Source organism: Mobula birostris, chromosome 13, assembly GCF_030028105.1.
Source record: "Mobula birostris isolate sMobBir1 chromosome 13, sMobBir1.hap1, whole genome shotgun sequence".
Lineage (NCBI taxonomy): Eukaryota > Metazoa > Chordata > Chondrichthyes > Myliobatiformes > Myliobatidae > Mobula > Mobula birostris.
In genome coordinates this window covers 50,236,998-50,242,455 of record NC_092382.1, presented here as the reverse complement: position 1 = coordinate 50,242,455, position 5,458 = coordinate 50,236,998, and the positions used below count along the sequence as shown (strand labels likewise).

At 42.6% G+C, this 5,458-nt stretch overlaps 1 non-coding gene across 1 annotated transcript; it reads left to right on the top strand.

The window, feature by feature from the left end:
- Positions 1-1,533: 1,533 nt before the first annotated feature.
- Positions 1,534-1,621, top strand: trnap-ugg (transfer RNA proline (anticodon UGG)). Its single transcript is given in 2 exon segments — positions 1,534-1,569; positions 1,586-1,621. It is a non-coding gene; the product is annotated as a tRNA-Pro (tRNA).
- The last annotated feature ends 3,837 nt before the right edge of the window (positions 1,622-5,458 follow it).

Genomic DNA, 5,458 nt, shown 5'->3' with positions numbered 1-5,458 from the left:
GATTAACAATTTCGCCGATACGTGCATTCTGGAATTGACGTCGACTGTTGGGACAACATGCAACAGAAACAACATCTACCGATGATAAATCATTTTAAAAAAACTATATATAAAGTAAAGTTCCTGGTTAGAGTACTGCGGTACATGTCCACAGATCCCTGAATGTTGCCTCACAGTTAGATAGGATAGTTAACAAAGCTTATGGGGTTTTGGCTTTCATAAGTCGAGTGATGGAGTTCAGAGTCGCGAGGTAATGATGCAGCTCTATAAAAATCTGGTTAGGCCACAATTGGCATACTGTGTCCAGTTCTGGTCGCCTCACTATTGGAAGGATGTGGAAACATTGGAAAGGGTACAGAGGAGATTTACCAGGACGCTGCCTGGTTTGGAGTATGGATTATGATCAGATGTTAAGGGAGCTAGGGCTTTACTCTTTGAAGAGAAGGAAGATGAGAGGACACATGATATTTGTATACCATATATTAAGATTAATAGACAGAGTGGATCGTCAGTGCCTCTTCCCCAGAGCACCACTGCTCAATACCAGAGGACATGGCTTTAAGGTAAGGGGAGGGATGTTCAAGGGGGTTATTGGAGTTCTTTACTCAGAGAGTGGTTGGTGCGAGGAATGCACTGCCTGAGTCAGTGGTGGAGACAGATACACTAGTGAAATTTAAGACACTCCTAGACAGGTATATGGAGGAATTTAATGTGGGGAGTTATATGGAAGGCAGGGTTTGAGGGTCGGCACAACATTGGGGGCCGAAGGGACTGTACTGTAGTGTACTATTCTATGTTCTATGTTTCTGTGAAACCAGCGTGTATTCACAATGTCAACACTTTGAGAGAAATGTGGTTTGATTTGATTATATTGTGGTGCAGTGACTGGGGTGTTAGATAGAAGTGGCTTGGCGGGAGGTGTGGTGTTGCTAAATGGAATGGTTGATCGGAACATCTGTCTGGGGGGAGGGTTGGAAAAAGTCCGCTGGAGAAGGTGCACAGGAGGTTCAGCAGAGCGTTGCCGCGATTAGAGCATGTCTTGTAAGCGAAGATTGAAGGAGCTGGATTTTTTCTGTTCGAAGTTAAGGATCGTGATGGAGGTGTGTAAGATTACAAGAGATACAGGCATGCTGGACAACAGCATCTTTTCCTCAGGGTGACAACGGCCAATAGGAGAGTACATACGTTGAAGATCAGTGGTGGAAAGGTTAGGTCAGAGGTTTTTTTTTGTACACAATGTGGTGGGATCTGGGAACGCACTGCCCGTCGTGGTTGAAACAATAGGGACATTGAAAAGATACTTGGTGTCTGTCGTGATAATAGCAGATTATGGGCTCTGTGGAAGGGAATAGTTATATTGACGACAGAGTTGGGCTACATAGGTGACAGAGTTTCGTCGGCCGAAGGGCCTGCAGTGCGTCGTACTGAGCTTTGCTCTTTGATCTGCTTTGGTCGTAAAGTTACCATCAGATGAGTTGACGAAGAGGTTTGAGAAAATGAAAGGCAGCTCTTTTATGTCATCAATATAGAACGGGCTCGTTGGTCTAGTGGTATGATTCTCGCTTTGGGCCTGAATTTGCGAACATGCGAGAGGTCCCGGGTTCAAATCCCGGACGAGCCCCCTGATTGATATATTTTTAGAACTTCAGACATTGGAGCTCAGAAGATGAGGGAAGATATTTAGATGTATAGAAAATTATGAGGGCTATATATATACAGGTCACTGCCTGCAATCTATCCCACCTCAGGTTAGGCGAGACGACAACTAGAGATCACAGCTTTAGAGCGGACGGTGAAAGATTTGGTTTGGTGAACATATAGATTGGATTGGACTCGATAGGGAGTGTTGATAAGCTGACTGGCAAATCCCTGCTCCTACAATCTTTTGTTTTTTGTATTATTGAAATTCAGCTCTTTCAATAGTAACATCGAAGTGGGATACAGAAAGTGAGCATGGATAATTGAGTTTAAGTAGATGACCACCTTCCAATTTTTTTTTTCACGTCTGGAGACATTCTTGCCGAGCAGAGTGTGGCAAACGTAACCTCGTAGTTTCACAAAGGAACTGAGAAAACCAGCGAATTAGAGCAAACCAGCTAAACGAAATTATGAGGGGTATAGACAGCGTTAATGCAAACAGGCCTTTTCCATTGAAGTTGAAGCCAGAAGTCATAGTTTATGGGCGAAATGTGAAATGGTTAAGGGGGACCTTGTTACCCAAAGGGTGGTATTCAAAAGTATTTTGGAAAGTTTCCATAAATTCAGTCTGCATGAATACCAACCTACAGGTGTCATTGTTAGATGATTGAACCGAAGCAGGGAAAAGGGAAATGAGGGCATTCTGTTGGATAGAAAGAAGTGACAAGTTTGCTTTCGTGGAGTTCCGTACCCAGCATAGCATTTTGCAGTGTACGGTGAGAACTTTGAAGCTGAAGTGCAGTATTTCAATATTAGATTCATTGTGTTGCATGTACATCTAAACATCAGGTGAATTTCGCTGTTCGCGACAAGTCAAATCAGCGAACGTTGTGCCAGGGCAGCCCACAAGTGTCCGCAACCAACATAGCATTCCAGCAACTCATTAACCCGAAACCGTACGACTTTCGACTGCTGGTGGAAACCGGATCACCCGGAGGAAACCCACGCGGTCAGGGGTAGAACGAACAACTCTTTGCAGTTAGCTGTGGGATTTGAATCCCGATCTTGCAGCGGCAGCTTTAGTAGTTTTATGCAAACCACTAAACTACCGTGTCATGGTGTGGACACATTGTCTGTTTGTGGACGACAGGAAACTGCACTGTTGCTGGCGGGATGTAAAGCAGTGAGCTGGACGTAAAGCGCCTTCGATATTGGCCATGCAGGATTGTTGAACGGCCAGATGCGTTCCAGATGTGGACAGTGATAATTGAGAGGTTAAAATTCTGTACAGTTAACTATATCCAGAGCAGAGAGACAAATTGTAAATTAACAATAAATTATGTTGTTTCTTCACATTGACCCGTGTAAGGAAAGAGTTATGTACTATATGTCAAAAATCATTTAACGTACCATCCGTGCGTATAAACGTGTGAGAAATATGGTGGCCGTACGACGGGGTAGCACTAGTTAGGAATGTGGGAATGGTTTGAGAAAGTCAGATACCATTTCACGGACTTGTAAATGTTTATGAAAAGCATACTTGTACCGGAAAGGGTTCGGTCCAGTTCTGTGTAAACCGATTCACAGTGAGATCGCTGAGTGCTTTCTGAAATTTATACTCTACTGTATTTCAAAGTGATTTTTCAGCCAACTTCGAATGATTTTGTAATCTCGTGGGTTTTTTAGACGAACATATTTAGAATGCTGCTTTACTGTAAATCAACAAAAAAACAAGTAAAAAGTCTTAATTTATTTCTTATGGTACCTTGCACACGCAGAGGAACGCACAGCGCTTTCATTCAAACGTAACCACAAGACCTTAAGACGTAGGGACTGAATTAGAACCTTCCGCTCATCAATATCGGCCATTTCATCATGGCTGGTTTATTATCCTTCTCAACACCATTTTCCTGCCTGCTCCCAATAACCCTTGAAACCCTGACTAATCAAGAAGCTGTAACATCCCACTGTAAATATACACAATTATTTAGCCTCCACTGCCGTCTGCGGCAATGTATTCCACTGATTAAACATACTCCGGATGAATAAATTCTATCTTCTCTCTGTTATTAAGGCACGTCCTTTTATCCAGAGGTTCTGTCCTCTCTCTCTCGAACCCCTACACTTCAGGAATCATCTCCAAGTACATTTCTAGTCGGCTCAATATTTCATAGGTTTCAGAGTTAGCCCGAGATTCTTCTAAACTCCAGCGAATACAGGTTCCGAGCCATCAAAGGCTGCTCATAGGGTTAAATCTTTCATTCCGTCGATGATTCCCATGAATCTTTTCTCGATCTTTTCTAATGCCAGTACACTTTTTCCTATCAGATAGGCCGTCCAAAAGTGTTCATGATACTCCAATTCTGGTATGAAGGAAATCTTATAATGCCTCCGCGTTACACCCTCTGCTTTTATAGTTCAACTCTCTGGAAACGAATGCTACCGTTGCATTTTCTCTCCATACCACTGAAACAACCTGCGCGTTAACATTTACGTTGCCCTACACAAGTACTCCCAACTCTCTTTGTATCTCCGAATTCTGAATATTCCCCTCGTTTGGGAAATAATATAAACTTTTATTTCTTATACCAAAGTGCATGAGCATACAGTTTCCTGCCCGATATTCCACCTGCTTCTTTGCCAATTCCTTTAATCCCAGAAGACTCCCTTCTTTCCCATTCCTGACTGTCTTCATACCGTCCGCAAACCTGGCCATCGATTCTGCCATCTCGTTTATTAAACTGTGATCTGAAAGTCAGCAGTCCCAACACCGATCCTACGGCACACCACCAGTCGCAGGCAGCCGCCCAGAATAAGCCAATGTTACTCCCCCTCTTTGCTTCCTGCCAGTCAGCTAAATTTCTCTCCATTCTTGTGTCTGTCCCGTAATACCATGCACCCTTATGTTGTTTAGCAGCCTCATGTACGGTCCCTTGTCAAAGGCTTCCTGAAAATCCAAGTGATCGACATCCACTGAGTCCCCTTTGTCTATCCTGTCTGTTACGTTCTGAAGGAATTCTAACAGATTTCATGGACCAGATTTCTTGCGGGCAACAAATCGAACTTACGCCTATTTTATCCTGTGCTTCCACGTACCAGGAAAGTTCTCCTTAATAATGGGCTCCCATATCTTTACAACAACGGAGATTATGCTGGCTCACTGTTAGTTATTTAGTTAGTTAGTTAGTTAATTTATTTATCTATTTATTTATTTATCTATCTATCTATCTATCTATCTATCTATCTATCTATCTATCTATCTATCTATCTATCTATCTATCTGTCTATCTATTTATTTATTTTGCCTTCGTCGCCTCTTAAAGAATATTTCACAGATCTCCGGAACCTTTCCAAAAGATAGTGATTGTTGAAAGATCACAACTGATGTATTTAACATTTTCGTCATCTAACTTTTTCGGAATTCTGCTGTGTAATGCATCCGATCCACGTGAGCGATTCATCGTCAAAGCATTCAACTTTCCAAGTACCGTCTCTTAGTAATAGCAACTACACTCAATTCCGTCCCTTGACAGACCTGGCAAAACTTCTCTATACCATGGCAGTCAATGCTGCTTAGCTGTTAAAAAAGGTGGGATAAGTTGATACGATTTAACGCAGATACAGCATATCTCGTTTTCTATCTGTCCTTGGAGTTACTCGTAATATGAACTGTTTGTGCTGTATCGCAATGGATTTCTCAATTTATCTTCCACGGGATATACTGCAATGCAACTGAAATAAGTTACATGCGCAGGATGTTCGATACTGGGCATAGTTCAAGGGTTGAGCCGAGCCTTAAAATCTGCACGGGCGCAAGCCC